Raw genomic sequence first — 27652 nt, 5'->3', positions numbered from 1 at the left:
AGGTAAAAATCATTTGCCTAAAGATTTTTGATGAAAATGGTCCTTCAAAGATCTCCCAAATCGCCAAAGCTAAGAGAGAATAGGGTAAAATGAGGCTAAATCCCGTATTAAAAATTACAGCGTCCTTTGTCGTGATCGCAGAATAAGTCTCGCAATCGTGACAGCAAAAGCTGCCCTGCCCAGGTCTGCCTTCATCACATTAATGATGCCCTAGTCACATTCGCAAAGAGCACTAGCCTCCCAACCCTCCACGTTCATTGTCTCCTTTTTCGCGCTTGCGAAGGCCTAGCATGCCTGCCCACTTCCTTTCTCTTCCCTCTTCGCATTTGCGTAGGCTCCTCCGTGTTCACGAAGAGGAGCCAGATCCTTCATTGCGTTTATGGAGCCATATTTGGGTTCACAAAGAGCAACAGCTACCCCTCCTCTGAATCCTTCTTCGCGATCGCGGAGTCCTCTTCGCTATTGCGATCGCGAAGCACACCAGCACCAACAAATATCTGCCAACTTTTACAACGCTCCGGGTGGTCCAAAACTCACCCGAGACACCTAGGACCCTATCCAATTGCACAAACAAGTCCTTAAACATAATCTCGACCTACTCGAGGTCTCGGAACACACAAAATAACATTGTAACCAAGAATCGCACCCCAAACCAAATTAATTAACTTCTAAACTTCAAACTTCTTCCAACTAACTCTGAACGTGTCGAATCAAACTTAGACAACTCAGAATGACACCAAATTTCACACACAACTCCAATATGACAGTACGAACCTATCTGAGGCTCGGAATACAAAATGGAATCTGATAACAATAAAGACCACCCTAAGTCAAACTTAGAAAACTATAAAACCTTCAAAATACCAACTTCAAAGAATAAGAGTCGAAATGCTCCCGATTCACCCGAAACTCGATCCGAGCATATGCCCAAGTCCAAAATCACCATACGAACCTATTAGAACCTTCAAACTTGGATTTCGAGGTCGTTTACTCAAAGTGTTGACTTAAGTTATACTTGGCCACCTTAGGCCCCTATTATGGAACTAAGTGTTCTGAATTCACCCTGAACCCTTCCAAAACTAAACCAACCACCCCAATAAGTCATAAAATAGGAAAATAACATATAAAAGGTATTAAATAGAGGAATGTGGTTCTAGAAAGAGAAATGACCAATCGGGTCATTATATAAACAAACGTTTGTCCTCGAACGAGTTTAGAATCATACCTGAAGTGCTGAATAAGTATGGATATCTGTTTTGTATGTCCTCCCTGGTCTCTAAAGTTGCCTTCTCGATTAGCTGACCCCTCCGCTGAACCTTCAATGCTACAATATCCTTGGAACTCAACCTTCGAACCTACCTGTCAATAATGGCAACGGGTTCCTCCTCGTAACTCAAGCTTTTATTCATCTGAACTATTCTATAATCCAACACATGGGACTTTTTGGCATGGTATCTCCAGATCATAGATACGTGAAATACCAGATGAACTCCTGGTAGGCTAGGAGGCAAGCAAGCATGTATTCAACCCCACCAACTCGCTTTAAACACCTCAAATGGGCCTATAAACCTTGGGCTCAACTTGCCCTTCCTTCTGAATCTCATGATACCCTTCATCGGTGAGACTTTCAAGAGAACCTTCTTGCCTACCATAAATGACACATCACGTGCCTTCTTATCCGTGTAACTCTTCTATATGGACTGTGTTGTGCGAAGTCGTTTCTGAATCAACTTTACCTTTTCCAAGGCATCCTTTACCAAATCAGTACCATATAACTTAGCCTCGTCGGGCCCAAACCACCGATGGAGGAACAACATCGTCAACCATACAAGACCTCAAATGGAGCCATCACAATGCTAGACCGACAATTGTTGTTATAAGCAAACTTAGACAACGGTAAGAATCGGTCCCACTGCTCTTCGAAGTCAATCACACATGCTCTGAGTAAGGTTTTGTCCCAAGCTCTTGGTCATTGACTCTCACTAATCCTTTTAGGATTAATACACATACAAGTTTACTTTCACTCTAATCATGTCTATTTGTTACAATTTTATCTTTTTGGGCCTCGTGTTGGCTTCATTGTACTCTTTAATAATGCATATCTGTTTCAACCTTATTTTTGGGCCTCATGTGGCATCACTAATATTCTTCTCTATCTCTTTGTATGCATGTTGAATTTGGGCATGCCGAGTTTCTTTGGAACTCAAGGCCCAATCCCAGTCTAGAACATTTTCACTTGAACGAAATTTGCCGTTGTTGTGTGTAGACATGTAATTTTTGACCCTCCTCAAGATTTTACACATTTTAGCGTAAATATTTAGTTTAGGTTTAGTATCGCTATTCTAAATAGTTTTGACTCTTTTACTTTATTTTTATCACAAAATGAAAATTAAAACAAAAAAAAAATTCTTTTATTTAACTAATTATTATTTTTATCTAGTTACTTTTAATTTATCTACCTTAAATAAAATTCAAAAATACAAAAATAGTTCCAAGAATATTATTTTAATTTTACAATAATTTTTCCATTTTTTATCTTTTGGTATGATATTTAAAAAAATAAACAAAAATAGGTTTACTTAAGTAGGATTAATTAGTAAATGGTGTAGTAATTTTGGTCTTGTTTTAAAATAAAGAGTATGAAATTTGAGGCTAATTTTGTTTGGTCTTAATTGAAATAGGCCCAATTTCGGATAGCCCAAAATATTGAGCCCATACTCGTTCCACATTTGACCTAACCTAATTCCTACCCCCTATAAAATAATGTCTAAATTCCTAAATAAAAAGCTAGACCTAAGACCTAGGAGAGGAGGCATCAGCCGTTTTTTGACAAAAAAAGGACTTGGGAGATCAGATTTTACAAAAGAATGAACCCCAAAAGATCCCTTTCTTCTTTCTTCCTCCATAGAATTCCAGCTTAAAGCCACCATGAAAACACCTTGAATCTAACAATTTTCTTCACCTTTTCAACATCGAAATCTGCTAAAAAACAAGCCCAAATCCATCGCCAAATTCCAGGGAAAATTAGTCCAAATCCAATTGATTTTTCACCGTGAAACAACCCCGAAATACTCCAAAGACCAGCTTTCTTTTCTGCCAAAACAACATGGTAAAACCAAGCCTAAATTTCAGTTATTTTCTCCTTTAAAACCCAGCTTAAAACCAGCCCCAAAATACCACAAAACTAACAAGCTGCGGTTAAGTTCGAGATTGCGGTTCGCTGGCTCCATTTCGAGTTCGCCGCGGTTTTAGCTACTACTTATCTAACTGTTAAAGGTTCTTCTTTGGAGTTTCTTGTATTATGGAAGATTTTTGTTGTTATACAGAAGTTTCAAAAGAAAGTTTGCCCCCTGCTATTGTACTAGTCAAATATTGAATAGAGGACCCAACTTTTGAGGTTCTTGAGAAAACAAGATCCAATCTTTCAAAACACTCAATCAAAAAACACAAATCCAAGGATATGTCTGCTAGGCGTAATGTTTCTAAGGCTATGGAATAATGTATTGAGGGCGAGAAGGACGTGGAAAAGATGGTGCAGGAGCTTGATGAATAGATCAGAAAAGTTATGAAACTTTTCAAAAGATAATTAAAGGTATCAATAACATTAGTATTACTTTTGTTTTTACATGCTGTATATGATAGCTTATAAATTTTTAGGACCATTCATTTTGCTGATTATTGGTAGAATAGATAAACCTTTTATAACTAATAAAGTGATTGTCTAGCGTGTGATTTCAAATGACCTTTTTTTTAATGAAGGTTAATTTCTTAAGTATACGCTTCTTTATTTAAGTATGAATTTACATGGTCATGATACATAAATCCAAATTCGGGTGTGCATTTTATGTGACCAGACCACAATTTCGAATAATATTAAAATAAACATATTGTAGATTGTGGGTACGGTTCCTGTGACATGATTCGCAACATGTACAAAAACAAACGAGTGCGTGATATCGCGACTTGTTCCAAACAATTTCCTTAATTAATTAAAAGCGGTTAAAAAAGTTAAAAATGCACAATAGGTTTAAAACATGTAATTAAATCAGATAATTAGGCCAATTTTAATAGTCTAAGCGACCGTGCTCGAACCACGGAACCCGGAAATGCCTAACACCTTCTCCCGGGTTAACAAAATTTCTAACTGGTCTTCTGTGTTCGCAGACCATAAATAAGAATCAATTTCCTCAATTTGGGATTTAAAATAAACTGGTGACTTGGGACACCAATAATTATTTCAAGTGGCGACTCTGAAAATAAATAAAATAATCTCATTTCGAATAATGTCACTTAAGTTGGAAAAACTCCTTTATATACCCTCTCGGGTGATAAAAAGGAGGTGTGACAGCTCTAGCGACTCTGCTGGGGATAAGAACCCAGAACTTCCGGTTCAGGGTTCAAGAATTCGAGCTTAGAATAACTTTAATAATTGGTTTCTATTTATTATCTATTTTTTATTACATGTTTGGGCCTAATGTGCTAAATACCGCTTTTTACCACTTTGATATTATTTGAACTGTATATAAACTGTTGCAAAACCCCTCTCTTCTAGTCTTCTGGGAAGTGCACGCTAGCGTGACTTCTTTTCTGTTAGTTTCATACCCTAATTTAGAACGAGGATCGGATTAGTTATAAAGTCGGATGGCCTTTTGGTCCCCGGTACGTAGCCCCCTCCCCTCCCCGGCTCGAGTTGTCCGCTTGGGTAAGCCAGGTCTAGAACAATACACCCAGGTTTTAAACCTAGAATAATATAGCCTCATGCCGGATCCCTAGTAGGAACATTTGTTTGCATCACGTGAATTTGACTTTGGGGACTCAACACAGGGGTTGTGTTCCTCTAGGACAGGTGTACCCAAATTAAAGACCATCCTGATGCATCTTACGTACTATTTGCGTATCTGTCTGTTTCGGCTTGCATGTTGACTAACTTCTAGAATATGGAAAGAAAATGGAAAAAAATATTAAAAAAAAAAGAAGAAAAAAAAAAGAAAAAAGAAAAGAGAGTGAGAGGCAGGTATTTGAATTATCCTGAAACTCTGCCGAATTTCTTTTTTAAAAAAGGAAAAGTCATTTCAAAATAAGTCATATTTTCCTGTTGCGTCAAAACTGACCGAACTATGCGGGTCTGATTCTCACCGGATGTGAAATACGTAGGCAAACTTCATCGGTTCCGGCACCAATTTTTTAAAAAAATCAAAAATATTTTTCTTTGCTTCCTCCTTTAGAAAAGTCTTTCTTTGAGACTAATTTTTTTTTAAAAAAAATCCAAAAATATTTTCCTTTGCTTCCTTCTTTAGAAAAGTCTTTCTTTAATAACCAATTTTTAAAAAATCCAAAAATATTTTCCTTTACTTCCTTCTTTAAAAAAGTCTTTCTTTGAGACTCCAACTTTTTTAAAAAAAAAATGCAAAAATATTTTCCTTTAATTTCTTCTAAAAATCCAAAAATATTATCATTTTTTCTTTAGAAGTTTTTCTTTCGAAAATTGAAAAGAAAATTCAAGATTCAAAAATATTTTCTTTAGAAGTCTTTCTTTCATAATTTTAACATAAAAGTCCAAAAATCCAAAAATATTTTCTTTTTTCTTTATGAAGTTTTTCTTTCGAAATTCTAAAAAAAAAATCGAAATAAAAGTATTTTATTTCTTCTTTATAAGTCTTTCTTTTGAAAATTAAAAGAAAAAAAAGAAAATTCAAAAACCAAAAAAAAAAGATTTAATTTATTTCCTTTATTCCTAATCTTCCAGAACTATGCAAAAATCTGATTCATCCGGCGTCATGATACGTAGGCAACTCATATCAGGTTCGATCGAATGGTTAAAAAAAAAATCAAAAAAAAAAAGAAGAAGAAAGGAAAAAAAAAGAGGAAAAAGAAAGAGAGTGTTTATTCTAACATGCCTGTTGTTTTGAAATAAAAGTTAATCAAAGGTGGTCGGTTTGTTGGTTTGCAATGGAGAGTCACAAAAACAATCCAAGATCTCTCAGAAATAAAAACATCTTCTCAACCAATGGAACAAGTACCATTGTTGTTGATTCAAGGTCACGAGAGGGCAAGTAGGCAAGTTGGCGGCGAAAAATTAAATAAAGGCAAATGTGGGGTTGACTTTACCAGATTTGAGTAATAAGACATGGGCCGCTCGGGATGATTGTCAAAATTTGAGTGTTGAATCCAAAGTAATCAAAATGGTCAAATGTCGTAGTAATGCTGATATGCGAATGTGTGGCTAAGATGTCGCTTAATAACTGGAAAGTCACTCTTCCTTTAGTCATAGTAGCTTATTTTGTCGTCTTTTTTTTTTGTGCTATCGGACCTTTCTATCCTTTATTCAATAAAAAACCAAAAAAAAAAACAGTCAGCCATTTTGTGCATAGTTTTTTTCACGCTAGTTCTAATGACATGACATGGATGCAAAATTTTTGGCCAGATCTTAAAAAATTGATTTAGTCTTGAATTGGATAAGCGAGAAAGAGACACTTTTGAAGATGAATAGAGACATAAAACATTTGAAAAATAAGCATGGGCCAATTTTATATGGAACCAAAACAGTTATCCTCATGGAATTTAAGGATCTCTACCTTTTGAATTATTGAGAAGATTGGACTTAAGGATAATCGGACGGGTTGAAGTTTGTTTAACACTAAGAGATAGAAAGTATTTTTCAATAGAAGATGTATTCCAGACAACTTGAAATAGATCAGTTAGTGGCAAAATACATTTTTTAGATCAAGACAAAATCTAAGAAAACTCACCCAAATTGACAAGGGTCATTCACAACGAGGAAAGTATTGCTCATACAGCTTTATACTGAAAAGACCCAAGAAGACAGGCATGTTCATCAATGATGTGATCGCGAAAGGATACTAATTGGCGTTCTCGAGGCTGGGAGACCCTTTTTCTGCTACCTAAATACTTTATACCCTTTGTTACCCTTTTTAAGCATGTGTTATTTTCTTTGACCACCTTCTTTTGGAATCAGGCTTAGAGTCAAAGTTCATAAAAAAATAAAAAAACAAAATAATAACAATAAAGGTCCATTCCACAAGAGTACAAACTGGGCAGCTCTTTGAAAATTCAAGTGAAAAAAAAAGAAAGAAGAAAAGAACTGTCGAAGGTCCATGCCCCAGAAGATAGAAACTGGGGCAAACAAGAAAAGAGGGAAAATAGAAAGAAAAGAAGAAGAAAAAGAGAAAAAAAAAACAGAAAAAGATGAAAAATAGTTAGGTCAGATGTTTGAACTATGTTCCACCTGATTCCTTAAAAAAAGGATACGTAGGCAGCTTCATGGTTCGGTCCAACCAAATAAGAATTCAAAAATTAATAATAATAATAATAATAAAAAAATCCCTAATAGCTGAAACTGGGACAAAGATTTTATTTCACTTTTGAAAGAGACGATTCCAAGAGTTGTAAGTCTACAATCCCCTTTACTTTGAGTCTATTTTGAGCCTTCATGACGTCCTTTCTTTCCAACCCTATCCAAAATCCTTCCAAATAAAGACCTCCTGATATGCCTTCAAGAATGCCAAGAGAGGCATGCAATGAGCAACGGGTTATAGAACACTATCAAGTTGCTCACAAAGGAAAGCAAAAAAAAGAAAAAGAAAAAGAAAAATGAAGAAGAAAAAATAAAAGAGTCTTACTAGTGAAAACCCTCACGGCCATTGTAATACGACGGTTAGAGATGGATAAATGAGAGAGGCTTGTTGGTGAAAACCTCCCGAGGCACCACTAGCCGAAAGTGAGTCGTGAAGTTGATGCAAAGGATTGACACGAACAAGCCCGACTTCAAAGTCATAAGAATGGTAAAAGGGAAGATTCGGTCAGTTTGATAGATCAGGTCGTTGAGTCCAAAATGCATGTCATGGTCATTAAGGCTAGTTATTGAAAGAAAGAAAAAGAAAGAGAAAAAAAACACTTCCTTCTGTCCTTCCGACAGGGGCATTTTTTGTTAATACTTGTTTCTTTGCATCATTGTGTCCTTCACTCTGAGTCAGTCCTTGTCAAAACAAGCAAGAAAAGATTTCAAAATCTGCTACTAGCTTTTTCAGTTGCATAAAGTAAATTTGGCCAGCACACTCAGTTGTTACTGTTAATATACCTTGAGGATTCATGCAAAGGCTCCCCCAAAAGACTCTTGTCAGCCTACTTGGTGCAAACAAAGATAACTGATGATTCTCTCTAACAGACCAATTGCTCAAAAGCAGGAAGTCATTCAAGATATCGGGAAAAGGTCACCTAAGCAAAGATCTCCAGTTGGGATAAGGCTGATTGAGCTGCAAATACTAATGGTACTGGGTGTGAAACAATCAGAGTTGGTGCTGAACAAAAGTCTCTTGAGACCGACTCAAGCTGATCGAGCAAAAGCCAAGCTGCTCAAGACTCAAGGCCACAAACCGACTACTACTTTTAAAGCTGACAAAATTTTCTTTATTTGAACAGGAACAAAGCAGTGCAAGGAAATTGGTTTCAAAAAAAAGGAAAAAAAAAAAGAGAAAAAGAAGAGAAGAGCCGACAAAGGGAAGTTTCTCAAATCTTTGCCTTTATTTGTCTTGCTGTTGTGCATAAAATCTTGTCATTGATCTTCACATTTTTCCTCCTAGAGTAAAAAGTCCTAGTTTGATAGATTTTCCACCCGATAAGAATCCTAGTCTGATGAATCTTTCTCCTAGGATAAACATCTTAGTCTGATGAATCTTTCTCCTAAGATAGAAAACTTAGTCTGATGAACTTTCTCATATGATCAAAATTTTAGTCTGATGAATCTTTCTCCTAAGATAGAAAACCTAGTCTGTTGAATTTTCTCCTAGGATAAATGTCTCAGTCTGATGAATATTTCTCCTAATATAATAAAAAAAATCTTAGTATGTTGAATTTTCTCCTAGGATCGAAATGTTAGTCTGATGAATTTTTTTCCTAAGATAAGAAACCTAGTCTGATGAATTTTCTCCTAGGATAAACATCTTAGTCTGATAAATCTTTCCCCTAAGATAACCAAAGAAAAAAAAAAGACCTAATCTAATGAACTTTCTCCTAGGATCAAAATCTTAGTCTGATAAATCTTTCTTCTAAGATAATAAATTAGAAAACCTAGTCTGATGAACGTTCTCCTAGGATAGATGTCTTAGTCTGATGAATTTTTCTCCTAAGATAGAAAACCTAGTATGATGAATTTTCTCCTAGGATCAAATCTTAGTCTGATGAATCTTTCTCCTAAGATAATAAATTAGAAAACCTAGTCTGATGAACTTTCTCCTAGGATATATGTCTTAGTCTGACGAATTTTTCTACTAAGATATAAAAACCTAGTCTAATGAATTTTCTCCTAGGAAAATAAAAAAAAAAGAGGATGTCTCGATTAAAAAAAAGGTCTTTTGTTCATGCCTTTGAAAAAAGCACTGGGGCAATTTGTTTAAAAATGTTTTTTCTCAAAAAAAAAAAAAACGAAAAAAAACAAAAATCCTTCTTGGTTCATTTTAGCATAGGTACACAATTCAGTAGTCTCACTTTTCAACATAGGGTACCGGTATAACCTGGTAATCTTTTTCAGCATAGGATCTCACTCCCTAGTGGATGCCAGCATAACCTGGTAATCTTTTCCAACATAGGGCCCAACTCCCAAACTGATGTCAGCATAACTTGGCAATCTTTTCCAACATGTCCCACTCCTTAGTTGATGCGAGCATAACCTGGTAATCTTTCCAACCTAGGGCCTCCAATCCCCAGTTGATTTCATTTTAGATATAGGGTCTCCACTTCCTAATCTCTTTTTCTCAAGGATACACAATCCTGACTTTTATTGCTTTCAATAAATAAGTAGTTTAGAATTTTGTTACAATAACTCATGAAATTTTCCTAGTGAAAACTGGGGCAGAAAAATTTCGTTCGTTTGTTTGTTTTGGTGTCTGAGCAGGTTTTACCTCGAGACACAGGGTTCAAGACGACCAAAAGAAGAAGTCTCAATCTAGAATAAAAGAAAAAAAAGAAGTGAACTCGAAGTGCAGAAGCAGAGAAAAGCTGTGGAATGCTCAAGACGTGATTGAAGTCACAAACTCTGCATGTATGGTCTTGATCTGAAGAAGCCGTGAAAGAATAAACCAGCACCTGCAACTAACAAGCATCAAGATTCAGATCAGAGTTCGCATGAAGAACCAGCCAAGACTCAAGATCAAGCTCCAGAAGATTTATAGATAGGAATCTTGTAACTCATAGTTGATAGGCTTAGCTAGTTTCGCTTTTTATTTTTCATTTTGGTGTAATAAGGAGCTCAGCAAGCATAAACAGCAGCAACAACAGGGAAATCACAGTTTCTCAGTAGTCCCAGCTAACAAAACTTCCAAAACTACACCGACCTGATTCTTTTATAGTCAAGGATATGTAGGCAACCTCCGAAGCAAGGTTCTGTCAAACTTTTTCAAAATGCTTCCAAATGGAGTTTCAAACGGGCAAAAATTGCTCGTATTTGCTCACTTTATCTTTGTCTGAAACTCTTCGCGTTTCCAGTCAAAGAGGGACAGCTGTAGACATGTAATTTTTGACCCTCCCCAAGATTTTACATATTTTAGCGTAAATATTTAGTTTAGGTTTGGTATCGCTATTCTAAATAGTTTTGACTCTTTTACTTTATTTTTATCACAAAAATAAAAATTACAACAAAAAAAATATTTTCTTTTATTTAACTAATTAATATTTTTATCTAGTTACTTTTAATTTATCTGCCTTACATAAAATTCAAAAATACAAAAATAGTTCCAAGAATATTATTTTAATTTTACAATAATTTTTCTAATTTTTCAATTTTAGTATGATATTTAAAAAATACCAAAAATAGGTTTGTTTTAACAGTTAGTTTTATTTTAATAATTATTTTTACTTAAGTAGGATTAATTAGTAAATGGTGTAGTATTTTTGGTCTTGTTTTAAAAGAAAGAGTATGAAATTTGAGGCTAATTTTGTTTGGCCTTAATTGAAAAAGGCCCAATTTCGGATAGCCCAAAACATTGAGCCCATACCCATTCTCTATTTGACCTAACCTAATTCCTACCCCCCTATAAAATAATGCCTAAATTCCTAAATAGAATGCTAGACCTAAGACCTAGGAGAGGAGGCATCAACCGTTTTTTGACCAAAAAAAAGACTTGGGAGATTAAATTTTTACAAGAGAAAGAACCCCAAAAAATCCCTTTCTTCCTCCGTAGAATTCCAGCCTAAAGCCACCATGAAAACACCTTGAATCTCACAATTTTCTTCACCTTTTTAACATCGAAATTTGCTAAAAAAACAAGCCCAAATCCATTGCCAAATTCCAGGGAAAATTAGTCCAAATCCAGTTGATTTTTCACCGTAAAACAGCCCCGAAATACTCCAAAAATCAGCTTCCTTTTCCTCCAAAACAACATGGTAAAACAAAGCCTAAATTTCAGCTATTTTCTCCTTTAAAACCCAGCTCAAAATCAGCCCCAAAATACCACAAAATTGACAAGCTGCGGCTGAGTTCGAGCTCGCGGTTCGCTGGCTCCATTTCGAGTTCGCCGCGGTTTTAGTTGCTACTTATCCAACTGTTAAAGGTTCTTCTTTAGAGTTTCTTGTATTATGGAAGGTTTTTGTTGTTATACAAAAGTTTCAAAAGAAAGTTTGCCCCCTGCTATTGTATTAGTCAAATATTGAATAGAGGACCCAATTTTGACGTTCTTGAGAAAACAAGATCCAGTCTTTCAAAACTCTCAATTAAAAAACACAAATCCAAGGATATGTCTGCTAGGCGTAATGTTTCTAAGACTATGAAATAATGTATTGAGGGCGAGAAGGACCTGGAAAAGATGGTGCCGAAGCTTGATGAATAGATCAGAAAAGTTATGAAACTGTTCAAAAGATAATTAAAGGTATCAATAACATTAGTATTACTTTTGTTTTTACATGCTATATATGATAGCTTATAAATTTTTAGGACCATTCATTTTGCTGATTATTGGTAGAATAGATAAACCTTTTATAACTAATAAAGTGATTGTCTAGCGTGTGATTTCAAATGACATTTTTTTTAATGAAAGTTAATTTCTTAAGTATACACTTCTTTATTTAGGTATGAATTTACATGGTTATGATACATAAATTCAAATTCAGGAGTGCATTTCATGTGACCCAACCACAATTTCGAATAATATTTAAATAAACATGTTGTGGATTGTGGGTACGGTTCCCGTGACACGATTCGTAACATGTACAAAACAAACGAGTGCGTGACATCACGACTTGTTCCAAACAATTTCCTTAATTAATTAAAAGCGGTTAAAAAAGTTAAAAATGCACAATAGGTTTAAAATATATAATTAAATCAGATAATTAGGCCAATTTTTATAGTTATAGCGACCGTGCTCGAACCACGGAATCCAGGAATGCCTAATACCTTCTCCCGGGTTAACAAAATTCCTTACCCGGTCTTCTGTGTTCGCAGACGATAAATAAGAGTCAATTTCCTCGATTTGGGATTTAAAATAAACTGGTGACTTGGGACACCAATAATTATTCCAAGTGGCGACTCTGAAAATAAATAAAATTATCTCAATTCGAATAATATCACTTAAATTGGAAAAACTCACTTATATACCCTCTCGGGCGGTAAAACGGAGGTGTGGCACTGTGCAAGAAGTCTGCTGGGCCTAAATTTTCCTTGGCCCAATGTCTGAGTCCAGTTTCTCCTCCCTTTTCTCTTTGGATGATAAAATGTGTTGTTTATTCTTTGTATCCATGTATGATACTAACGTTGTTATTGGATACTTATGTTGTATATTTTATCTTTCTAGGAATCTAGGCAAACCAAGGCCCATAAGTAACTAAGAATCATAGTTTATATTATGTTCACTATAATACTTCGACACTTTTCGCTATACAAGATTTCATTTCCTGTTACTCTAACCAATTTTAATAAAGCTTTTGAAGTTCAAAACAAATTTGAAAGCAAACGATCCTTCTCTTAAACGGAATTGAAAGGATGTTTGCAAAGTTGGTTTTTTGACAAACAAAAACCAAATGCGTTGGGATTAAGGATTATCAAACCTCAATGATTTTTCTCCAAAACATGGCTTCAAATTTAAATCAATTTTCAAAGGTATACCCAAGACCCGTTTTCTAGTAGTTCTTTACTTCACTAAAGTTACATGAATAGCCACCTTGTTTCAAAAGACAAATCATTCCAAACAAAACCATATTTTACAAGTCTTTCTCAACTTTGAAGAAATGAACATTTCAAAAGAATTTACAAAACCGATGCATCTTTCAAAGTTCATATTACCACTTTTCTTTCGAAATAGTAGACTTTAAACAAGATGTAGAGTAAGCCACAAATTTTAAGCACTCAATTAAGCAGAATATAGACTTTTACTTCCTCGAACCTCGTCTAAGTCCTAAAGAACTACCTCAGGTAGATTTTAGGGGGTCCCTAACACCTTCCCCTTAGAAGAATAATAATTCTTACTCAAATCTCACTGGTTAGTAGACTAATTGGATAATAACCAAAGAGACAAATGGGTACCCTAGTATACATTAAAATATCAGGTGGCGACACTCTTTTATCAACAATAGAGGAACAACTAGTTAAATCTTGTTTTGACTTGTGCAAAATAGGGTGCAACACTAGGTGATGTCATCACGTGCATTCTCACCATCTGTAAGAGAATAAGAGAAAGATTTAGACTTAGCACAACATCGACTGCACGATAGGAGATGAAGAAAGAGAAGTTTCCTATTACCCTATAGCCTCTCAATATCAAAGATAAGTATGGACGTCTCCGCACCGATCCACAAGGATCTACTAGGTCTGCTCATGACTTGTGAAATCTATGCAAACCTAGTGCTTTGATACCAAGTTGTCATGACCCAGTTCCTACCATAGGCCGTGATGGAACCCAACACTGCTGTTAGGTAAGCCAACGGTAAACCACCAACACAGTCATCCGTTCATAACACTTTTAAAATCAAGAATTTCATTAATAAAATGGAATTAAGTTTAGAAACCATGGTAAAATACATTCATTCTTACTAAGTCACGAAGTATGGATGAAATATAAAGCACAATGATATAAATATTAGGTACAATCATGAACATCTATTAAAACCCCAAAATCCGGTGTCACAAGTGCATGAGCATCTAGTACAAAATCATTATGACTACAGTCTGGAATAAAACTAGACAGAATAAAATAAACATAGAAGGAAGGAGACTCCGGGTGGTGCAGGTCGAAACATGGAAAATATCTCAGCACTAAGTCTTCAGCTAATGCAGCTACGCGTCTGAGTGACCACCTGATGTACCAATCATAGTACTTTTACAATTAGTGAAAAAGTGCAGTATGAGTACGTAAATAAACACATTCCTAGTAAGTATTTTGTAAAGATCCGACCGGTCGTTTTGAGCTCTATCATGTCGTTCAGTGGTTTGAAGCCATGAGCAGCTTCATTTTAGGTGTTATGACTCGTAGGCGTGGTCGGAGTTGAATTCCAGGAAGTTCGGGGTCAAATTGGAAAGAAAATTCTCATTTCAGAAGCCTTAAGTTGGAAGAATCAACTAAGATTGGATTTTAGAGTAAACGACCTCAGAATCAAGATTTGAAGGTTTTAGCAGGTTTGTATGGTGATTTCGGACTTGGGCGTATGTCTGGATCGGGTTTTGGAAAAATCGGGAACGTTTTGACGCCTATTGTGGAAGTTAGCATTTGGAAGAAATTTCATAAGTTTGGGTTAAAGTGCATTTTAGTGTTATTGATGTCCGTTTTGGATTCCGAGTCTAGGAATAGCTCTGTATGGTGATTCTGGAGTTGGGAGCGCGATCGGAAGTGAATTCGGAGGTCCGTAGGTCATTTTGAAGTCATTTGGCTAAATATAGAAATTTGAAGGTTTTTGAGAAGTTTGACCGGAAGTGGACTTTTTTGATATCAGGATCGGAATCCAATTCTGGAAGTTGGAATAGGTCCGTAATGTCAAATATAACTTGTGTGCAAAATTTGAGGTCAATCGGACATGATTTGATAGGTTTCGTCATCGAATGTAGAAGTTTGAATTTCTGAAGTTCATTAAGCTTGGATTGGAGGTTGATTCGTAATTTTAGCGTAGTTTGATATGATTTGAGGCCTCGAGCAAGTCCGTAATGTGTTTTGGGACTAGTTTGTATGATTGGTTGGGGTCCCGGGGGCCTCAGATGGATTTCGGGTGGTTAACGGATCGAAAATGGAATTTTGGAGAAAGCTGAAATTGCTGGTTGCTAGTGTAACCGCACCTGCGAAACTAGGGCCGTAGGTGTGGAGCCGCAGAAGCGGCCTTCGTGCCACAGAAGCGGAAATGGACGGCGAGGCTGGGACCGCAGATGCGGTCATTTTGCCACAGATACGGGATCGCACCTGCGGAAGAAGGAGCGCAGAAGCGGAAATGGGCTTGGAGCCCCGGACCGCAGACACGACAATTGGTCCGCACCTGCGGGACCGCAGAAGCGGTCAAGAGGCCGCAAGTGCGAAAGGACTGGAGTCAGTGGGCTCTCTTTAAAAATCGAGTTTTGGTTCATTTCCACCCATTTTCACTTCGGGTTGGACGATTTTGGAGCTCTTGGAAGAGATATTTTCTTCATCTATATCAAGGTAAGTTGTTCCCATTCATTAGACGTTAAATACATGGTTTTGTTTCAGCTTTGAGCATGAAAATTGGTAAAAACTTGAAGTTTGAGGGAAAACCTAGAAAATTGATATTCTTGGATTTTGACCACGATTTTGGGTATGAAATTAAGAGAAAATCATATTGTTGAGTTCGTGAGTTCATGGGTAAACTATATCTTCGAAAAATTTAGGAATCTGGGCACGTGGGCCCGAGGGCAATTTTGTCAACTTTTCGATTGGGGTTAGGAATTATTATAAATTGGGTTGTAATGAGTAATTGAACGTATATTAATGGATTTGCATAATTATTGGCTAGTTTTGGGGCATTTAGCATTGTCACACCTCCTTTTTACTACACCCGAGAGAAGTATAAGGGAGTTTTTTCCAATTTAAGTGACAATCAAAACGGGATTATTTATTTATTAAAAATCAGAGTCGCCACTTGGGATAATTTATGGTGTCCCAAGTCACCGGTTTAAAATCCCAAATCGAGGAAGTTGACTCTTATTTATGGTCTGCGAACACAGAAATCTGGGTAAGGAATTCTATTAACCCTGGAGAAGGTGTTAGGCACTCCCAAATTTCGTGGTTTTAGCACGGTCGCTTTGATCATACTTGGCTTATCAAAATTATATAATTACTGATTTTATAACCTATGTGCCTTTATCGCTTACCGCTTTTAAACTAAGAAAAATTATCTTGAAATAGGTCACGCGTACGTGTACCCATTTGTTTGGCGCGTCAAGAATCATGTCACGTGTACGTGTACACAATTCACAGCGCTTAATTAATTATTAAGAAAAATTTAACCGAAGTTGCGCGAACGCATACTCTTTTACTATTAGCATATTTTCACTTTTCGTAATAGGTCATCTACAATATTTTAGTATTTTACAAGTCATCGGTTGCATTTTCTATAAAAGTTACTTGGAACTTATGTCATAGCAACCGAAAAGCTTTTCCAGATTCACGACAAATTAAGAGTAATCCTTTTGAACTCCCAAATCTTCTTCTACCATACCAATTAGTGGGATTCAACAGCCTTAAAAAAATAGCACAAATAGGTACAATACTACAATAATCTAAGTAATGAGCAAATTCTAAAAAAATTGCACAAAGGAACAGAGAATGCACCTAAACAACAATAACAAATTAGTCAATGTTTAAACTAAATTGCACTAATGCATGATTCCTAGCCACAATCCGAATATAATATATTAGTATACGTTAATTGCACCTTCTCCATTTTTGAGGGCGATGGTGTGCCGCTCGAGAAGGAATTGGTCCAGTAGAACAAATTCTTCAAACGAAAAATGACACCCAAAAATAAATAAAGCATGGGAGATAGTGGGAAGCAAATATTCAGTCATTAAAACTTTGTGATACTAATTAATAGTTAAAGAAATAACCACATTTACAAATTGCTTCAATGCACTCGTTTTTGCCAGAAATTGAACGAGGAAAAGAAAAGGAATCTGACCGTGAAATGCAATAGTAGCAGGAGCTCGGACCGCGAAACTCGTCGGCAACCTCGAACTCGAACTCGAACTCGCGCTATACGATTTGAACACCCAAATTCCTAAATTCAAATTATTCGGAACGAAGTTAGGCCAAAGTCGTTCTCTTCTACTGTCTCCCACAATTTTTGTTTGTGCTTGTGTGTGTGGAGTGACTTTCTTAATTCTGGAGAGGAAAGGACGATGAAGATCTGAAATGGGAGGGGGTTCTTTTTTGATAAAATGGCGGATGGTGTTTTTTTTAGAGTCCTCTACAATTTAGGGATTAAGTACTATTATATAGGGGTAGGGATTAGGTTAAAGGGTATGTGCCTAGAAATTATGGGCTAGGGAGTTGTGGGTTAGGTCCAACATTAGGCCTAAAAATGGGTTGCTCGAGCCTAATTTTTATTCTTTTCGCAAACGAGCCTAAAAATACGACCTTATTTACTAATTAATCTTATTTAAGTAAAATAACCATTAAAATAAGACTAACCGTTAAAACAAACCTATTTTTTTATTTTCAAAATATCATACTAAAAAATAAAAAATGAAAAAATCATTGTAAAATTAAGATAATATTCCTGGAACTATTTTTGTATTTTTGAATTTAGTAGACAAATTAAAAGTAACGAGATAAAAATATTAATTAGCTAAATAAGAGGAGATATTTTTGTAATTTTTATTTTTTGTGATAAAATAAAGCAAAAGGAGTCAAAATTAGTTGAAATAACTATATTAGGCCTAAACTAAATATTTACACTCTAAAATATATAAAATCTTGGGGAGGGTAAAAAATCACATGTCTACAGCTGCCCCTCTTTGACTGGAAAGATGAAGTATTTTCAGACAAAGAACGACTAGACAGGTTTTTTGACCCGACCCTTATTTGGAAAGACTAAAACTAGGAGGAAAGGAAATGTGGCCGAGCACTAGTATCTGAGCTGCCTACATATCCTTGGCTATAAAGGAATCAGGCCACGTGTAGTTTAGAGGTGAATGAAGTGATGGAGTATACCGAGGTGGAGAGCCGATCGAGGTTCCGTCCGAGGCTCTGGTCCGTGGTCCCGTTATTATATCAAAAATCAAAAATAAAAAAGACTAACTAAGTCTATCAGCTACGAGTTACAAGATTCCTATCTATGAGTCTTCTGAAGCTTGATTTTGAGTCTTGGTTGATTCTTCATACGGACTCTGATCTGAATCTTGATGCTTGTTAGCCGCAGGTGTTGGTTCGATCTTCTTCAGCTTTTCAAACCAAGACGGGCCATGCAGAGCTTGTGACCTCAGCCCTGTCTTGAGCAGCTCACATCTTTCATTAACTTCTGTATTAGGATTCACTTCTTGTCTTTCTTTTTGTTTTTTCTTTTTATTCTAGATTGTGACTAACTTATGTTGATCATCTTGGAATGCTGACTCGCATTCTTGATGCGAGCTTCTTTTGTTGCTGACCTGAATTGCATTCTGAATTGAATTCTCTTATTTTCCAGGTGGGCGCCTGATTGCTGAACTTGAACCATCTTCTCTTGTTACTTGACACTGTTTCCCTTGCACCTTGAACCATTTTCCCTTGAAATTTGAATTGTCTTCCTTCGAAACTGCTTTCCCTTGAAACTCGAGTTGTCTTCCTTCGAAACTGCTTTCCCTTGAAACTTGAGTTGTCTTCCCTTGTTCTCCAGGTGGGCGCTTGATTACAACAAAACAGACAAAACAAAAGAAATTTTTTCTGCCTCAGTTTGCACTAGGAAGATTTGTGAGTTGTTAGCAAAATTGTAAACTACTTGTACTATTGATGCAATGATGAGAGTAAACTAAAGCATAGACTAGGAAAACTATAAACCAAGCTTGACTAAAGTAAAGACTGACCCTATTCTCTAGGCGGGACCCCCTAATTTCAAGAAAACCAAACATTGATAACTTAAGAAAACTAAATATTGACCCATTTTTTTTTAAATCCAGACTTCCTCTTTTTTTCAAAATATCCTAGGAGAAAATTCGTTAGACTAGGTTTTCTATTTTAGGAGAAAGATTCATCAGACTAAGATTTTGATCCTAGGAGAAAGTTCATCAGACTAGGTCACTTTTTTTGGTATCTTAGGAGAAAGATTCATCAGACTAAGTTTTCTATCTTAGGAGAAAAATTCATCAGACTAAGATTTCGATCCTAGGAGAAAAGTTCATCAGACTAGGTCTCTTTTTCGGTATCTTAGGAGAAAGATTCATCAGACTAAGATTTTGATATCAGACTAGGTCACTTTTTTTTGGTATCTTAGGAGAAAGATTCCTCAGACTAAGATTTTGATCCTAGGAGAAAATTCATCAGACCAGGTTTTCTATTTTAGGAGAAAAATTCATCAGACTAAGATTTCGATCCTAGGAGAAAATTCATCAGACTAGGTCCTCTATCTTAGGAGAAAAATTCATCAGACTAAGATTTTATTGGGAGGAAAATCCATCAGACTAGGACTTTTATCCTAGGAGGCAAAAACATGAAGATCAATGGCAAGATTTTATGCACAATAGCAAGACAAATAAAGGCAAAGATTTGAGAAACTTCCCTTTGCCGGCTCTTCTCTTCTTTTTTTTTTTTGTTGTTTTGTTGTTTTGTTTTTGTTTTTTTGAATCACTTTCCTTGCACTGCTTTGTTCCTGTTTCATACAAAGAAAACTTTGTCAGTTTTTAAAAGGTGGTGGTCGGTTTGTGGCATTGAGTCTTGAGCAGCTTGGCTTTTGCTCGATCAACTTGAGTCGGCTTCAAGAGACTTTTGCTCTGCAGCAACCCTAATTGTTTCACACCCGGTACCATTGTATTTCTGGCTCAATCAGCATTATCCCAACTGGAGATCTTTTCTTAGATGATCTTTTCTGATATCTTGAATGACTTCTTGCTTTTGAGCAATTTGTCTGTCAGAGAGAATCACCAGTTATCTTTGCTTGTGCCAAGTAAGCTAACAAGAGTCTTGGAGGGGGGAGCTTTTGCATGAATCCTCAAGGCATGTTAACTGTAACATCTGAGTGTGCTGGCTAAATTTACTTTGTGCAACTGAAAAGCTGGTAGCAGATTTTGAAATCTTTTCCTGCTTATTTTGACAAGGACTAACTCAGAGTGAAGGATAGAATGGTGCAAAGAAACAAGTATTAACAAGAAATGCCCCTATCGGAAGGACAGAAGGAAGAGTTCTTTTTTCTTTTTTTTTTCTTCCTTTTTTTTCAATAACTAACCTTAATGATCATGACATGCATTTTGGACTTAACGACCGATCTACCAAACTAATCCAATCTTCCCTTTCACCATTCTTATGACCTTTGAAGTCGGGCTTGTTTATGCCAATTCTTCGCATCAACTTTATGACTCGCTTTTCGATTAGTGGTGCCCTGAGGAGTTTTCACCAACAAGTCTCTCTCATTTATTCATCTCTTCTTACCATCGCATTACAGTGCCCGTAAGGGTTTTCACTAATAAGACTCTCTCATTTTTCTTTTCTTTTTCTTTCCCTTTTTGTGAGAAACTCGACGATGTTCTACATCATGTGACAACCGTTGCTCATTGCATGCTTCTCTTGGCATTCTTGAACGCATATCGGGAGGTCTTTATTTGGAAGGATTTTGGATAGGGTTGGAAAAAAAGGTCGGCATGAAGGCTCAAAGTAAACTCAAAATGAGGGGTTATGGACTTACAACTATTGGAACCGACTCTTTTACAAGTGAAATATAATCTTTGCCCCAGTTTCAGCTATTGGGGATTTTTACTGAATTTTTTCTTTTAAATTCTTATTTGGTTGGACCGAACCGTGAGGCTGCCTACGTATATTTTTTTTAAAGAATCAGGTCGAACGTAGTTCAAACATCTGACCTAAACTATTTTTCATCTTTATTTCTATTTCTATTTTCCTTTTTTCTTTTTTTTTTTCTCTTTTTCTTTTCTTTTCTTTTTTCTTTTTTTCTTTTTTTTTGTTTGCCCCAGCTTCTATTTTTGAGGGCATGGACCTTTGATAATTTCTTTTTTTTTTCTCTGAACTTTCTAAGAATTGCCCCAGTTTGTACTCTTGGGACATGAATTTCTTTTTTTTTTTTTGACTCTAAACTTGATTCCAAAAGAGGGTAGTCAAAGAAAAATAACTCAGGCTCAAAAGGGGTAGAAAAGGATATAAAGTGTTTGGGTAGCAGAAAAAGGGCCTCCCAACCTCAAGAACGTCAAACATGGTATCTTTTCGCGATCTCAACATTGACGAACATATCTGTCTTCTTGGTGTGCCGTGGTCACAAGACATTTTTTCATCCCTTAGTGACAAACTTTCCAACAAACATCAATTGATTAAACATTCTCAAGCCCGATCTTCCCAATGATTTGAAGGTGAATTTTACTCGACCTTAATTCCAAAGTATTTCAACTCTTTATTATCCTCGAAACTGTCTTTTTCTCAGTTGTCCAATTCAAGCTTAAACAATTTTCTAAGATCTGGCCAAAAATTCTGCATGCATGTCATGTCATTAAAACTAGCGGGAAAAGAACTAAACATGGAATGACACAAAAGGAAAAACTGTATTTCATTGAGTAAACAACAAGAAAAACAACCTAAAATTCGAGTTACAACTCTAAATAACCCGGCTAATGAAAATAGCAAAAGAACAGAAAGACAAGACTCACACATACGAAATGGAGGGATAGAAGGATTTGACTCAATAAAACAAATAAAATCTGGATCACAACCCTGAAATAACCCAGATAATAGAATAAACATCAAAACAAACTACCAAGATTCCTTCCTAGTGAGGAGGGAATGACTTTACAATTGCTAAGCTTGCCATTTAGCCACAAATTTGTTCATAAGGATCAACAGAGCCTTCTCCAACTTCAAAATCATTAACTTCAGTTAGCAAATTCCCGAGAGGATTCTCATACTCCATGTCACCACACATCATCCCTACAAAGTGTGCATCATCATGTGCAGGTAATGGATTCTGCACGATATTCTGGGCGCCACTGTCTTGGATCACAATCAGTTTTTCCTGGATCATCCTTTCTATTTCTCTTTTCAAATCCCGACAGCTTTCAACATTGTGCCCCTGGGCATTAAAATGGTATTCACACCTTTTAAAAGGGTCAAAGCTTCTTGCACGTGGGTCCACATGATTTGGAGGAATAGGTGCAATCATGTCATAATGCTTTAATTTCTCAAACAAGCTTGCATAGGACTCTCCTATTGGTGTAAAATTATCTTTCAACTTTTGTTCCCCTCTATACCTCTGGCCTGGATGTGGGTTATAGGGTACCTGAAAATTTTGTGGAAGCTGGTGGAGATTTTGTGATGCTCGTGCTCGCCTTCTGGGGTGTTTTGGTGGCTGGACAACATACTGATATGGAGATACAGAGTATCGTGGGTTCTGAGGTGGATAACAATGCTCAGGGGAGTCATGGAAAACTTGAGGAGGCTGCTCATACCTTCGAGATGTTCTCCTGGGACCTCTTCTCGACCCTGATGTCATCATGATTTCTTCAACCTTCTCATTTGTGTCGCTAAAATTATCAGATTCAACCCGGACAACCTGAGTTGTGGCTTTAAAAACTGCTTGACTTATAATTTTGCCTGTCTTAAGACCATTCTCTACCATTTCTCCCATTTTGATTGATTCCGAGAAGGATTTGCCAACTGCGGACATCATGTTTTGAAAGTAATCTGGCTCTTGCGCTTGAAGGAAGACAGTGATTAGCTCGTGGTCATCCATGGGTGGCTAACTCGAACGGCTTGCTCTCTCCATTTAATGGCATATTCCTTGAAACTTTCACTTGGTTTCTTATTCAGGTTTGAAAGGGAAATGCGGTCTGGGGCAATGTCGATGTTGTATTGGAACTGTTTGACAAAGGCCTGTGCCATGTCATCTCAGACATACCAGTGAGACGTGTCTTGATCCATAAACCATTCGGAGGCTACTCCCGTAAGGCTTTCCCCAAAATAAGCCATCAACAATTCTTCATTTCTTCCAGTACCTCTCAGTTGATTGCAATACCTTTTCAGGTGGGCTATGGGGTCTCCATGTCCATCATACTTTTCAAATTTGGGAGTCTTGAAACCAGGCGGCAAGTGGACATCGGGGAACATGCATAGATCTTTGAAGGCAACACTCTTTTGACCTGCCAACCCTTGCATGTTTTTCTACCGTTGTTCTAAGCTTTTCACTCTTTGGGTCATTTCTTCCTGTACCATCTTTCGGGCAGGCTTCTCAACGTTTGCAGGAAGATCAAACGAGTACGAGTGGTACTGCTCTTGCTGTGTAGCAAATTGTGACTCATGACGAGGCTGTCCTTGACCACTGGCCCATGCTTGATACATTTCGGTCATTTGCTGTTTCAGTATTCTATTTTTCTCAAACACAGTAGACTCTTGTTAAACCCTCTGACCCTGAGTCTCTTGAGCACTTGTAATAGCTTCGATGTCAGTTATCATTTTTTCTTGGATCTTGTGTTTCCATCTTACCACAAACCGACCACCTCAACTTTCTTCACAATTCAAAACAAAAAATGTTAGAATGGACTCAGTCGGTCCTTATTATTATCAATATTTTTTCATTTCTTCATTTTTTTTCACTTCTTTTTAATGGTGATCGAACTTGATGTGGGTTACCTACGTATCATGTGGGAACATGAATCAGATCTTGCGTAGTTCGGGAACATCGGGAATAAAGTGAATAAACTAACTCTTTTTTTGGATCTTGGACTTTTCAAAAGAAAGACTTAAAAAGAAGAAACAAAATATTTTTGGATTTCAATTTGTTTTTTTTTGGAAAGAAAGACTTCTAAATAAGAAAGAAGAAAGAAAATATATATATTTTTGAACTTCGACTCCTCTTTTTTTTCTGGAATTTCGAAAGAAAAACTTCTATAGAAGAAAGGAAATATTTTTGGATTTTCGGACTTTTATTTTGAATTTATGAAGAAATACTTCTAAAGAAAAAAGAAAATATTTTTGAATCTTAAAATTTCTTTTCAATTTTCGAAAGAAGAATGAAAATATTTTTGGATTTTGAGAGAGATTAAAAGAAAATATTTTTGTAATTTTTTTTTAAAATTAGGGTCTTAAAGAAAGATTTTTCTAAAGAAGGAAGTAAAGGAAAATATTTTTGGATAATTGTTTTTATGAAAATGGTGGGCCGGAACCGATGAGGTTTGCCTACGTATCTCACATCCGGTGAGAATCAGACCCGCGTAGTTCGCCAGTTTTGATATAATTGGAAAAACATGATATTGACTCCCTTTCATTTTTTTGAAATACATTTTCCTTTTTTTTTCAAACAATTTGGGTAGAGTTTCGAGGCATTTTCGAATACCGGGATTTTCAGAACTAGGTGAATTCTCTATCCTACCTCACTCTTGGTTTTATTTTTCTGTTGTTTTTCTTTCCTTAGCCGGTCAGCATGCAAGCCGAAACAAATAAATGTTCACATAGCATATAGAATGCATCAGGATGGTCTTTTACTTTGGGCACACCTGTCCTAGACGGACCCAACCCCTGTGTTGAGTCCCCTAAGTCAAATGTACATGATGCAAACAAACGTTCCTACTAGCTGTGTTTTTCTAGGTTTAATCCTGAGGTTTTGGTCTAGACTTGGGGTACCCGAGCGGACAATTGGGGCCGAGGAGGGGGCGACATACCGGGAGCACTGAAGTCTACCCGGCCTTGTCGCTTGCCCAACCTCGTTCTCTTTGGTATAATTTCTACAGAAAAAGCGGGCCACGCGAATGTGTGCACCATTTTCAGAAGACTCAGAAGGGTTGCGTAGGAAGACAGTTATATACAATTCAAACAATATTAAAGCGGTAAACAGATAGCATTTATACAGTAATATCAACAATAAATTAAGCCAAGTAAAAAAATCATTTAACAAGCTCGAATTCTTGAACCCTGAACCAGAGATTCTAGGTTTCTCCCCAGCAAAGTCGCCAGAGCTGTCACACCTCATTTTTACTACACCCGAGGGGAGTATAAGAGAGTTTTTTCCAATTTAAGTGACAATCGAAACGGGATTATTTATTTATTAAAAATTAGAGTCGCCACTTGGGATAATTTATGGTGTCCCAAGTCACCGGTTTAAAATCCCGAATCGAGGAAGTTGACTCTTATTTATGGTCCGCGAACACAGAAATTCGGATAAGGAATTCTGTTAATCCGGGAGAAGGTGTTAGGCACTCCTAAATTTTGTGGTTTTAGCACGGTCGCTTTGATCATACTTGGCTTATCAAAATTATATAATTACTGATTTTAGAACCTATGTGCCTTTACTGCTTACCGCTTTTAAACTAAGAAAAATTATCTTGAAATAGGTCACGCGTACCTGTACCCATACCCATTTGTTTGGCGCATCAAGAATCATGTCACGTGTACGTGTATACAATTCACAATGCTTAATTAATTATTAAGAAAAATTTAACCGAAGTTGCGCTAACGCATACTCCGAATTAGTTTTTAGAATTGTAATTATGTTACGCGAACGTATACACAATCATGATGAGAGATTAGTATCAGTACACAAATAGTACAAAAAGAACCCGTTTTCTACTATCAGCATATTTTCACTTTTTGTAATAGGTCATCTACAATATTTTAGTATTTTACAAGTCATCGGTTGCATTTTCTATAAAAGCTACTTGGAACTTATATCATAGCAACCGAAAAGCTTTTCCAAATTCACGACAAATTAAGAGTAATCCTTTTGAACTCCCAAATCTTCTTCTATCATACCAATTAGTGGGATTCAACAGCCTTAAAAAAAATAGCACAAATAGGTACAATACTACAATAATCTAAGTAATGAGCAAATTCCAAAAAAATTGCACAAAGGAACAAAAAATGCACCTAAACAACAATAACAAATTAGTCAATGTTTAAACTAAATTGCACTAATGCATGATTCCCAGCAACAATCCGAATATAATATATTAGTATACGTTAATTGCACCTTCTCCATTTTTGAGGGAGATGGTGTGCTGCTCGAGAAGGAATTGGTCCAGTAGAATAAATTCTTCAAACGGAAAATGACACCCAAAAATAAATAAAGCATAGGAGATAGTGGGAAGCAAAAATTCAGTCATTAAAACTTTGTGACACTAATTAATAGTTAAAGAAATAACCACATTTACAAATTGCTTCAATGCACTCGTTTTTGCCAGAAATTGAACGAGGAAAAGAAAAGGAATCTGACCATGAAATGCAATAGTAGCAGGAGCTCGGACCGCGAAACTCGTCGGCAACCTCGAACTCGAACTCGAACTCGCGCTATACGATTTGAACACCCAAATTCCTAAATTCAAATTATTCGGAACGAAGTTAGGCCAAAGTCGTTCTCCTCTACCGTCTCCCACAATTTTCGTTTGTGCTTGTATGTGTAGAGTGACTTTCTTAATTCTGGAGAGGAAAGGACGATGAAGATCTGAAATGGGAGGGGGTTCTTTTTGATAAAATGGCGGATGGTGTTTTTTTTAGAGTCCCCTTCAATTTAGGGATTAAGTACTATTATATAGGGGTAGGGATTAGGTTAAAGGGTATGGGCCTAGAAATTATGGGCTAGGGAGTTGTGGGTTAGGTCCAACATTAGGCCTAAAAATGGGTTGCTCGAGCCCAATTTTTTATTCTTTTTGCGAACGAGCCTGAAAATACGACCTTATTTACTAATTATTCTTATTTAAGTAAAATAACCATTAAAATAAAACTAACCGTTAAAACAAACCTATTTTTTTTATTTTCAAAATATCATATTAAAAGATAAAAAATGAAAAAATCATTGTAAAATTAAGATAATATTCCTGGAACTATTTTTGTATTTTTGAATTTATTAGACAAATTAAAAGTAACTAGATAAAAATATTAATTAGCTAAATAAGAGAAGATATTTTTGTAATTTTCATTTTTTGTGATAAAATAAAGCAAAATGAGTCAAAATTAGTTGAAATAACTATATTAGGCCTAAACTAAATATTTACATGCTAAATATATAAAATCTTGGGGAGGGTCAAAAATCACATGTCTACAAGCATCGATTCGGGTCTTCGGAAGGGCGTGGAATGCCGGTTATGGATCTTCGGAGCGAGGTGAGTCTCCTTTCTAACCTTGTAAGAGGGAATTGTCCCTATAGGTGAAATAATTGGTTATGTTCTCCTATTTGTGGGGGGCTACGTACACACGAGGTGACGAGAGTCCATGCGTAGCTACTATTATGCTATTGTTCGGGTAGTCTAGGACCCAAAAGCATGCTATACTTGGAATATTCGTAATCTTATTGACAGTTTGAGTTGCTTAAATCACATCGAATTAGTAAATGAATTTCTAAAAAGATTAAACTTCATTTTCTAAAATCTTTAAAAGAGAATAGGCTTTTCTTTGGATAATTGTTCCCTGTTGACTTATTGATTAACTGTCTCTGTGTGTTTAATTTCGGAATGGGCCGAATGCCTCGGTAGATTAAATAGATGCATCTATGGTTCTCGCCATTCGACCCTCTAGCAGTGCACAATTTAAATATTATT

At 36.3% G+C, this 27652-nt stretch overlaps 1 long non-coding RNA gene across 1 annotated transcript; it reads right to left on the bottom strand.

Annotated features, from left to right (window-relative positions):
- Positions 1-13363: 13363 nt before the first annotated feature.
- LOC142181172 (uncharacterized) lies at positions 13364-26604 on the bottom strand. The gene is made up of 3 exons (XR_012709585.1): positions 26332-26604; positions 17119-18820; positions 13364-14298 (listed from the first exon to the last, which is right to left on the bottom strand). It is a non-coding gene; the product is annotated as an uncharacterized LOC142181172 (long non-coding RNA).
- Positions 26605-27652: the final 1048 nt, after the last annotated feature.

Source organism: Nicotiana tabacum, chromosome 5, assembly GCF_000715075.1.
Source record: "Nicotiana tabacum cultivar K326 chromosome 5, ASM71507v2, whole genome shotgun sequence".
Classification (NCBI taxonomy): domain Eukaryota; kingdom Viridiplantae; phylum Streptophyta; class Magnoliopsida; order Solanales; family Solanaceae; genus Nicotiana; species Nicotiana tabacum.
The sequence above is the reverse complement of the archived record's forward strand: the minus strand, read 5'-3'. Positions and strand labels throughout refer to the sequence as shown.